Source organism: Chroicocephalus ridibundus, chromosome 8 (genome assembly GCF_963924245.1).
Source record: "Chroicocephalus ridibundus chromosome 8, bChrRid1.1, whole genome shotgun sequence".
NCBI classification, from domain to species: domain Eukaryota; kingdom Metazoa; phylum Chordata; class Aves; order Charadriiformes; family Laridae; genus Chroicocephalus; species Chroicocephalus ridibundus.
In genome coordinates this window covers 25,916,555-25,928,738 of record NC_086291.1, presented here as the reverse complement: position 1 = coordinate 25,928,738, position 12,184 = coordinate 25,916,555, and positions in this window count along the sequence as shown.

The window sequence follows — 12,184 nt, the reverse complement described above, 5'->3', positions numbered from 1 at the left end:
TTAATTAAAGAGACAGCATCAATCAAAGAATAAGTACTTGCTCGTCTATGTGAGACTGTACATAATTAGCAAATGAGCTGTGTAGATCCATCCAAGAAAATAGTATATTTATCAAATAAATATTCTTGAAATGCTGGAAATTAAGAAGTAGCTTTGTGCAAGAAGGTTTGGTGTTGGAGGTCGTTTCATCTCGAAATACTTGTTTTACAGCTCAAAATCTTCACTTCTGAGGTACAGGTGACAGGTATTTGAATCAAATACAATTTAAACAATAAGCAGATAAGGAATCAACTCTGATGTTAAGCACTTAGCTGCCAACCAAATGAAAATAAAATTACATTAAAATTGCATGCAAGTTTTAAGACCTGGCTGTGTAATTTCAATTTATTCCCAATACATTCTTTAACAGCTGTTCACTGTAGGTACCCAGTTATAAATCTAGTAGCATAAACATTCACATCCCCTTCTAAACAGCCGCCTTCACTTTGGCCATGACATTTATCCAAGGTAAATGTCTATTTCTCTAGGAATTTTAGAGCTAATTTGCCAGGGGTTCACGGTGTATGACACTGATGAAACATGACCCATGCTGTCATTCATCCTTTTTGTATCCCAGATGTGTCAGTGATGGGTGGGACCCAGGGAGGAACCCACAAAGCCTATACTTCCTCCGGTCTGAGATTTCTCTGTGTTTTATTGCCAGTCACCACATACACACAAGTGTTTTAAATTAGGCTCTGGAGTGGAAGGGTTATAAGTTTGTCTGGAGACTCCAACAAGTTTTGTAGCCAACAGTGCTGAATAAAGTCCGTTGCTGGAAGCATTGCCAGAAATTCTTTCAAATAGGCCTTAGAAAGACCACCCCGGTCTCTCAATTCAGGTCTCTCTGGTGTGCTAGTCAAATGGAGGTTTGTCCTACTATTATGGATGTTTGGCATGTGAATCCTGTTGATTGGGCTTCTCCTCTTGTCTCCTCTCTAGGAGGTGCAGCAAGTGAAATGTGTAGAGAAGGAAGCCAGGTCTGCGCTTACTGCATCAGCCTGCCTCACTCCATCCGAGGAGCTCCACGCCGGGAAGGCGGGCACTGTACCTCTGCTTGGACTGCGTTCTCTCGGCAGGCATGGACTGAATAACAATGATCTTGGCCGTTGCCATCTTTTTCTGGGGGATTAATGCAGCATGGAATCTGGGAAAGCTGTATGGCTACAGACTCCACAGAGCAGATTTCCTCCTGGAACGCTGTTCCAGTGCAGCCCCGAGGTAAAATTAGCAGGGGTCAAGAACAAGGAACCCACTGCTGTCACAATAATACAGAAGTTTTGTTAAGTCTCTTAGGTCCTAACTCAGTACAAGGCTTGCTCTACAGGTAGATTCATAAACGTGCTGCATTCCTGTTGCACTCTGAAAAATATACCAGCTGGAGCAACCCCTGGGTAGAGAGAAGTTGCCCGTGTACATTCCTGCCAGTGCTTGTGGCACGGTCACTCCTGTCTGTTCCACCTGATCCACTAGTGCTCGGCAGCCCTGGGGAAAGGAGGGAGGGTGAGAGGAAAGCTGAGTGAAAGAAAATAACACTGGAGGAAATACCTGGTCTTCCCCTGCCCGTGTAAGTCTCAAGCAGTGTTACAAAATCACTGTAAAAAAACCCTGCCTGAAGAAGAAACAAGGATTTACATCAATTTTCTGTTGTTTTGGACCGTGCTTTGAACAGAACAAATTAAACCTTTTGCAATACCACACCAGTAGCATCAAAGAGGTATTTTCCTATAAGTAAGACAAGAATTGGGGAGAAACGTAATCTCTGTTATTAGTTCAGATGGTGTATGTGACCGTCTGAACTAAAACCAGACCAACCTTGGGCACATGACCACAAGAAGGCTTCATGTGCCCCAAATCATCTTTATTTTTCCAGCCATATCAGCTTTATTAATAAAAGATATTGCCTCTCCCAATAAACCTTGCCTTGTTTATAGTCTTAGACCATCATGACTGCAACAATATTACTAAATTTCCAGTAAAACAAGCAAACCCAGACTTTTCTGTTCAGAAATAATCTTGGCTCTCAAAAATCCTCATATTATGAAAACATATGGGGTAAACAACTTGAAAAGTTTCTGTGTGTCTTACATTTCTGCATTTCCATTGCACTGCACGACGAGAGACCTGTAAACGCTGCTGGAGAGCCCTGTGTGCTGAGGCCCTATTACGATACAACAAGAATTTCAATAATGAAGGGTAGCAGAGAGCTGATGTCACTGTCACTTTTCTCAGTCAACCAGAAACCAATTACCCCTGGCTGACAGGCCCAATTAAATCATCGTGTGGAAGGAAATGCCAGCTATTCTCCCCTAGAGTTAGGTAATTGGGGCTTTATTATGGTCAGACCTGGTGCTGTTTGTTGGGCCACAGGATACAAGTAAGAGCCGTTCTAGTCTCTCTTTCTCCATCCTTTCCATAGTCATTCATAGTTTTTTACCCCTAAGAAAAGTAGTTGCATTTTGCGTGAAATGCCAATCTTTTAATATATATTCTCTGTCATGGTAGGACCCTAAAGGTCATTCTAGCTCTTCAAATTCATAGAGAACATGAAGTTAGGAGTTCTGCTCTGAAAAGTCTCAGGTGAAGGCTTTATACTGATTTATACTTCAGATTCTGAGTCTCTTTTATCTAGTACGCTTGCAAGGATATAGAGAGTTTGAAACTCAAATTACTTTGAAACTTGACAGCATATTTGACATAGTATTAGACTGATGTACTGAGGGGTTGACTAGTTTATGGATTGTTTGGAGTTGAAGAAATGGGGCACTGAGCATGCTAGGGTCCATTCTTGTTCAGGTTAGCACATAGTCCTGGCCCTCCAAGGTCTTAAGGAATGCATTGCCTGTGATGACACAAGGAAGAGGTGTTGAACTAGCTATCTCATTTCAAATTAACAAATTTAAAAGCTTCCTTAATATTGTTAGCAGTCCAACTAAGTTAATATGAAGTTCCACATGAGCTAAATGCCCTGCATCTGTTATCCAGCCTAGCTCAGTTAGGGTATGGTGCAATGCAACCAGGTTCTTTGTGCCTGGATATAAACACCTTGTTGAACTACGTATGAAACAGAACTGTGTTGCCAGAGAGCGCCATCTCCTGCCCCTTTCCACAGTGCAGCTCTGTCACACGCCGCTCCATCCCGTTCACCCACAGTCAGAAAAGACCTCTGCTATACTTACAGCACCTCTGTTTGTGCTGTCAGAGCCAACTTATGGCTGTTTGAGCTGGATGTGGCAGACGCTGGCGCATTTGAGCCGTACAGTCACGCACTTGCGGAACCCTCACATTGCCCAGTAGAAAATAGAATTTGGTGCACAGGTTAAGGTACAGCTATATATGCATATAGAAAACATTTGTGTACAATACACTCACTAGGGAAAAAAAAACATTCGCTATTGAAGACATTTTCAGAAATAAAGTATAATGCATAGAAGTTTCTGAATGGGGTAAAAAGTTAGAAGGCGAAAAATACTATTTTGTTGGAAGATTAGCGCATGAAGCTGACAAATTACCAGCAGCTTTTAAACCTTTGTGTCCTTGAATAATATCCACTAAGTAATTATAAGGACAGCTAGAAGAGTCAGATGGGCCTACCAGCTCAGTGTTTATCAAGGCTTTCCAGAGCTTTTCTCCGTCCCTTTGTGATGAACCTTCACATGGTTACAGTTGTCAGGCAATCAAAATTCATCTCTCTGCTAGAGAGGCAGGGTGCTTCAAGGTGTAGGAGGAGATTAAAATGCTATTCTATACTCTCCTTAATCACTATCCATATAATTTGTAGATGCTATTTGTTTTGAATTATGAAGTTAAAGGTATGTATAAATCTACAATACATTTTTTCAGTTACAAAAACTGAAGAATGTTTTGGGGTTATATGAGCATTTTTATCTGTCATTGTTCATTTGCCTGAGCCCAATTTACATATTCTATGATGCATTGCCAGTTTATTTACAGTCAGGATGAAAGGCCGCCGTTACGAAGCTCACATCTTGTATAACTCTGCTCACTATAAGAAAGAAACACTACGTAATGAAAGCATTGTATCTGTTTCTGAAGCATCACTATAGTGTAAGTGAGAATTTCAGGACCATCTTTTATTTTAGGTGACATTCATTATCTGATTTCTTAATTATATTTGAATAGTAATTACAACGTTTTCCCAAGAAAATATAATTAGATTCTGATATCAAGAGGCAGATTACAAGTAAATTAATTATGCTTTAAGGCCACTATTAAAACCTGGAGCAAGTCGAACTTGCTTCCAGTCAAAAAAGCAGTAGTAAGAGCGCACACTGTGCAAGCACACAGCACAGAAGAAAAATGTTTAACTAAAAAAACCCCAGAAACACAGAATTAATTCTGCTTTGGTAGTGATACAATAGGCACAAACAGACAGCAAAGAAGTTTGTACGAGAAATCTCTACAGAAAAGTTATTTAAAGAAATCATCCTGACCAAAGTAAAAAGCATAACAATTAAATGACAACTGAGTTAGTAAAATGTCAATATAAATGCAATAGCAGGATAATGTCTTCTTGTAGTCATTCCAAAGTGCAACGCTATGTGAAATAATCCTGTAACAATCATCTTGAAGCAACGACCTTCCCGAATTAAAAAAAAATGAACAAAACCAACTTGCTGCCTGGGGTGTCACTGGAGCTAAACCCATTTCAGTGAACTTCAGTACAACATTATGACCAGTTGCACGTGTCTCTTTTGGTGCGGTTAGTTCTTATCCCAAGATTAATGTTATTTCATTTTAGGAAGAATCATGGTTTTCCAGGAAAAATAGCTGAAGGGGAGAACCAGTTCTTACATTAATTTTCCTTTATTGGGAAAAATTGATAGGGCACAGTAACACTTCTAAACAAAAGGCTAGCGACTTTACTTCTGGAGGAGTTACGCTCACTCATATCCTTTTCTAGAGCTTAATTTTGTGCCACCTGTCTGTTTGCCAACAGTGGAGCAGCTTTGCCGATCTCAACCACAATGACCGTGGGTGCTCCAAGAGCTGTTGGGTTTGGTGGTGAAAGGGTTGACAGATGCTTGGGTGCCTTCCCATACTAAAGATCCACTATTGTTTTTCCTATTATGAGTGTTTTTTAAATTCTGCTTACACTTGTGCATTTTATTTGAGTAAAGATAGAGAGAAGAGACTTCAAAGTAAATGTGGGAGTGAGAATGCTTTCCTCTCCTGTGAAAACATTTTCCTTTTGCCAAACCAAACCACATATTGAAATCTTTAATATTTGTTTATTACCTTGAAAATATTTTATATAAGAAGTGACTTGGATTAGTTGAAAGGTTTGGTTGGAGGAAGCTTAATTTAGGTTTCGAACATCTGAAAACACTTTGAAATTCTTGTACTTGTCCAAAGGAAAAAAATAAAATAGCATGAAGGTTATACCTTTTAAATTTTTCAAAACATTTTTTCCAGAAATTTTTAAATAAAAGTCAGTTTTAAAGAAAACCCACAATAACAACAAGCCCACAACAAAACCAAAAACCACAAAACCCCACCCTCTTCCTTCTAAGAGTCTGCAAACATTCCTGGCCACTTCAAAGACTGGATGGTTAAAAAAGACCACCATCTAACTTCATATGCCTGCTCAGTTTTTTGAAAACTGCTCTCACATTTACAGTGGCATACAGTCCAAAACAATTGTGCTCCCTTTCGCTCACAATAAAGGTGAGTGGATAAGTTTGTCTCCTATTATTGCCAAAGAATGTGTCCGATTTGCATCAAGTTTGGCCAGATATAAAAATTTTTCTTCCTGTCTTGAATTACAAGAGCACTACCTACCTTCAGAATCAGTGTGGCTTCTGACATACAGAGGGATATGGTCCTAAAGAAATGCCAAATTGTTAGAGTCACATTAAGTGACCACAAATAGTCCAGTCTACTTAGACTAATGCCCTGGTTTGAGGTATGGTGAATGGTGAACAACTAGTTATTTCCATAGCTTCTAGCGTAACGAACAGCAAACACAGTAGGTTCTGCATGCCCAGCCTTCAGAAAGTTAATTCCATTTCTTGACTGATTAGCTGATTGAGACTACCATGTCAAAATGAAATTTGGTATAATTATTTACTTTGGGGTTATTGGTTTCCCACCTTATTTAAAAAGAGTGTTATGTAAGGACATGTTACATTAATCTACTTCATTCAATGTATACTGAAGTCTGACTTTGCTGCTGCAGGAATGAAGGGAGTCAAGGTTAACGTGGCTCATGTTTGATCCATTCTTCGGTAGTCAGAGCCTGCCAGAGACTGTTTAATTTACTCTGATTAATCTTATTTAAGAAAAGAGTGAGCTGTACAAGCTGTGTCTGTAGACTACAGTTCATTTCTACCATTTAGCAACATACAGGCCTACATTTTCAAAAGAGCTCAGCGTTTACTATTGTCCTGGTTTCAGCTGGGATGGAGTTCATTTTCTTTCTTGTAGCTGCTGTGTTTTGGATTTGGTGTGAGAATAACGTTGATAGCAACAACTAAAACAATATGTGTTAAGTAATGTTTGCATTAGTCAAAGACTTTTTCAGCTTCCCATAGAAGCTGAGAGGGAGCATACACAGAACAAGCGGCCAAAGGAATATCCCATACCATAGATGTCATGCTCAGTATATAAATAGGGGTTGGCCAGGGAAAAGGGATCCGTGATCACTGCTCAGGACAAGCTGGGCAACCTGGCATTGGGTGGTGAGAGCAATTTGTGCTGTATCACTTTATTTTGTATATACTTTTACAATTATTATTATTACTATTATTGTTATTATTGTATTCCATTACTGTTCTACTAAACTGTCTATCTCATCCCATGATTTCCTCCCCCCCGCTCCTTTTCTCCCTCTTCTCCTTACCCTATTTGGTGGGGGGGGGAGTGAGCGAGGGGCTACGTGGTCCTAGTTGTTGGCTTAAACCCTGACAGCTATTCTTCAGGCACGTGAGTTGTTCCTGTAGGTTAGCTGAGGGCCTGAAGAAAAAGTCCTTCAAAAGTCCTGTGGGGATGTGGAATTTCTCCTTGCTCTGCCACACCAGTGGTTAATGTCCTCAAATCTGAGTGCAGCTGAAAGCTGAGGAAATCTTACCTTCCTGGCACGAGGAACTTCTGCAACACGTACAGGCCTTCAGATGGTGGCTGCTGTGAGGACGTCTTGTTTGCTACTGTGAATACATCTTTTCCTGTAGGTGCTTCTATATGGGACAAAACATCGTATAGTCAAGGTACTGAAGATGCAGTTTCTGATAGCAAAATGGTATCTCTCTGATAGTGGTAACTACCTTAGAAGTGCTGGCTTAGAAATTCTTGTACCCCAGAAACTTGGGCTCAGATTTATAAGTCTGAGTTCCACAAAATTATGTTTGGTGAATGTTGGTGCTAAAGTCCAAATTTGGGTGCCAAGACAAGACCTCTCAACAGCTGCCCATGCAAAACAATGATGTTCATCCAGGCTTTCACTGTATTCAAAGAAGTTACTACAAAAATGCCTTATTTTACTTTAAAAAAAAAAAGTCAAAAACTCTTGATACCCAGGAAAATAGAAAGTGCTGCATGAAATTCAGCCTATGCAAGGACCTCAGCATGCCCACACACCAAATTTAAGATGTAGTTCAGCAACTGCATACAGCGACAAACCACCTGGTGATTTAAGGGGCCCTCTGGATACTAACAGAATATAAATCAATTACCGTAGTAATGACCACTCTTTTCCACTCTCACGTCCATCATGGTGCTTAAAGATCAAGCTGTGCCATCTCCATCTAGGGGTCGGTTTCCTTTCACTGGCATGGGAACATGGTGACATCATGTCAACACATATGTCATCTTCACTGAGGTCAGTATCACCGCCAGTGATTAAAATAGGTGTGAAATATTCTGAATCAACACAAGTTTGGAAGACAGAATATTTCATTTTACCTTGTGAACAATATAATTCAAACTGACAATCTTTCAGGATTTAGTTTGGTACAAAACTGTGGCCTTTAAGAAATGCATTAGCATTAAGACGAATGCTGTCTTAACCAATACTTAGCAGGAACTTGATATCCCTTTGGGGCACTTACTGTTACCTATTGTTCCCATAACATTATCTAATACTTTAGCACAGAGGCCAAGATTTCCAAGAGGAATTTAGTACTTGCCAGGACCCACACTGAGACACTTCAGAGATGCCTGCAGGGAATTTTTGCTTTGCACTTTCTGAAGTCACATCCTTCAAATGGAAACCTGCAAATCAAAGAGCTCCAAATTGTCAGATGCTTTACAAAACCTTGTCACAAACAGTCAATACAGTGACTGAATGAAGAAAAAGAAAAAAAAATTAGAAGGGATATTAGAGATCAGGAAAAATTAAGAAGCTTCTCCATTTACCCATTAAAAATATTACTTGTTGACAAGTACTGTGTTTTGCGTTTCCATTGCAAATTGCGCTATATATTTATATAGTGTGTATTAAAATCAAGCAACCTTGGTTACTAATCCTGCCTTCATGATTCTTGCTTTTTCCCCCTCTACACTGTTGCCTGCTGGAGTTGTTGGGTCTGAATTCCTTCTGAAACCACTTAGTATTGATAAGGTAAAACGGAGCGAAATACTAGCTTAAATCTCTTCCAAATACCTTTGAAACCGTTGCTTGCCTATACAATTCTCTCCTCTGAAACAGATGGGGTTTTCAATTTAGCCCCAATACTTACAATTTTAGGACTTTCTGGTTTGGTGTAGGAATTATCCCACTCTTCATGGAAAGAAAAAAGAGAGTTAGAAGAGGATTTGTCTGTTAAACATGTCTGTTCTGCTGAAGTGAAAAGCGTAGAGGTAAAAAGTAAATTTACAACCCATTTAGCACTAAATATATCAGTGCTTTTGTAAAAACACTATTTGCCTCATTTTGTCAAGCACTTCTGTAACCTTGACACTCACAGGAAGATTATTGGTACAGACAGAAACTTCCTGATTAGACGGTTCATTAGCAGCAAGGTACTGAATACTAATTGCAAATTTTCATCTGCCTTGACAAGGCCTGACCGAGCATTCATCTGACAGTGGAATTGCTTCCCTGGTGATAACAACCACACATAATATGGTAAAAACTTGTTATTTCGCAAAAATTCATCAAAGATGAGGATAAGTGAATCATACGCTATTGAGTTCTGCAGGTCCCAGGGGAATCCTGTTGTACCTTACAGAGTCACTTTTGTTTTGCCTATCTAAGTGTAAAATACTCAGGAGAGACTTCATATGAAAACCAAACAGCTTAAACTCCATGTCAGAAATGCAATAATTGGAACAGCGTGCACCTTAACTAGTACCTGGCCACAAGGAAGCACAAGGGGCTAGCAAACACCACTTGAAATTCATGTGCTTGAAAGTACAATTGGAAGTGGAGGCTGGGTTATCGCTCCCACCATTTCTGTCATGTCCAAAATTAGATATATCTGAGTGAATCAACTTGACACTTCTGTAATCTCTGGTTAGATTTGTATTTTAGGTTAGCAGGTAGAAAACCCTCCTTGCGTAGCAGGAAAATGGCGACGTGGAGAAGCAATAAAGTAGTTATAATTTCAAAAAAATGTATTGCGTTTAAGGAAGCAATAAGCTTAGCAGATCTTGCAAAATAACTTTGCATTTTCAAATACGGCCCTTCAGTTTCATAAAACCATTTATAATCTGCAAATTGGCAGAAGTGGAAGCTTGTGCTCTGCTGGGTCTTCTGGAAGAAAATGTTCTGCTTTGAAGTGCTACTCAGGCTAAGGGAGGAATAAAAAGAGCAAAGCGAGACTTGGAGATTTGTCCTCCCTACTAACAAAGAAAAAGAAACTCAGAAGTAATATTTGCATGCTAACACAAGAAGTTAAATATTATCATAAAATATTTATCTGTGGAAAAGCATGGGCCAAGGGAGTTTCCAATTGTCTCTTACAGACAATTAATTTTGCAAGTGTTGTAGGAAATCGATGCACATAGTCGTTCTTGTTGCAAGGTGCCTAATTAAAATGCCAATAGACAGCAGTTTTGTTAATGAGGTAAACAACTTCCTGTTACAGCTCTCTATCCACATGATTGTTTAACCAGCCCGTATTCACATTGGTTGTATGTTGTCCTTTGGTTTGTTCATTCATAATTACCCAAAGAGCTACAAGCTAAAAAAACCTATGCTATCTATGAGCTGTTTTGTAAAGAGGGTGCAAATACCATATGCAGGAAGATGATCTGGTCAGGTCCATTGTTCTAGCAAACTCCATTGTCCTGACTTTTCAATAAATACTTAAGAATGTGTTTTAAACCCAAAGCACTATGTCAGACCTGAATGACTTCATGCTCCGGTGCTCCCTACTTTTTCCTAAAATGAAATTCTCCCAATGGTGAACAATAGCATGTATCTGTGATGAAATTTGGCAAGAACTTATCAGAAGATATAAACAAGGAGCACTGCTGAATGCTAGCAAGAAAAGCTAAAGACCCTAGGAAAAAAACAAGCACTGTTTTATTACGCAAAAACTTTCTGCATTAGGTGTACAGAACTGGGGACTGAGCTAATATAGGCTGGAGCTTGTGCAGGAAATCTAATGCCATATACAGAGAACCACAGGATCCACAGTATGGATGGGAAAGGACCTCCAGAGGTCTCTAGTTCAGCCACCTGCTCAAAGCAGGTCCAACTCAAGCAGGTTGCCTAGGACCTTCTCCAGCTGAGTTTTGCACATCCACAACCTCTCTAGGCAATATTATCTTTAGCTCAGTCACTCTTTCACTCTTCCATGAAATCACCCACCTGCTCCTGACTAATTACCATTGTTTTAATTGCCAGTAAACAAAAAAGATTTAATAAAAGCTTCAGGTTAGCCAGCAACAAGCATTTTATAAACCCACATGTTCCACACTCAAGGGAATTTTACACTTTATATGAATTATTTAAATGTCCTGATTTCTGTTAATGTTATAGTTTAGATTAAAACTACCATAACATTTTACAGACTGGAAAAGAAATACCAATCACTTAAGAAAATCACCTGTAATTGTATTTGACCTAGGAGGCACAGGATGGCATCAATAAAAATTGCACTTTAAATTGGAGCAACATTGAACAATCAGAAAACAACATGCCTAGCAGTGAGAGGCAGAAGATACACAATTAATTACTACTGCTGTCATCTGAAAGTTGCAAACGGTGCTTATATCAGGGAATAAAAGATGTTAGATAATGAAGTTTGTTGGCCAGGGTTGCATTAAAATACGTTAGAAGACATGACACAGACTAGTATAGTCTGATACCACACCACACCATAATTATTGCAAAGGAGGAACTGGAATGGAAAAGGGCAGCACTTAAGTAAAAGAAAATGGCAACGCAAACCCTTTTTTCCCCCGAGAAAATGGCATAGCCTCTGACTTACATGGTTGCAGAATCTCATCAAATCTAAGCTATACTGAGAAAGTATGGAGATTACATTTAGATGTTGTGTTTCACTGGGTACAAATGATGTTCATGAAGTACCAGCGCTACAGAAATTCTAATCCTCTCCTGTAGGCAACTTCAAGGAATTGGGGCAGTGATAAGTTAATTTAGTTTGCTCCCCATTTAAATTCTGGGATATGAATAGCTTATGAAGAAGAAGAAACGTTTGAAATAGACATTGAGAAACACAGAGCTAAGTATTAAACAGGGTGAAATAGCAGCTCTTTTGGCTATCCTGAAAGCAATTCATTCCTAAGAACTTTCAAAAGATGTAGCACTTGTTCCTACACTTACTATATGGATTAGCCAAAGAGTTACTTGGCAAATTATTTAATTCGAATGTTAATATGTGCATTTACACAACACAGGTATGTTCTCAGATTGGTGGCATATCTTCATGTCTGAGGACTGAAAGATTTGCCTAGAGCACAGATTTTGCATATACTTGAATAACTTCCAGAAAAGCATCCAGATCTAATAGGTGTGACTGCTTTGTTGCAGTATTTACCATTTATTCCTTAGAATTGAAAACTTCGTCTTTTCTTACCAGAGATCTTGGCTCTTTACTTTTAAATAATCAAAGGATTTATTTTTTTGAATTGACTGGTATATTGAATCTGTAAGTGTTCAGACCAGATCTAACAGCTCATTGAGCTATGCCTTCTTCCTCAGTTTTAAAATTCTAGA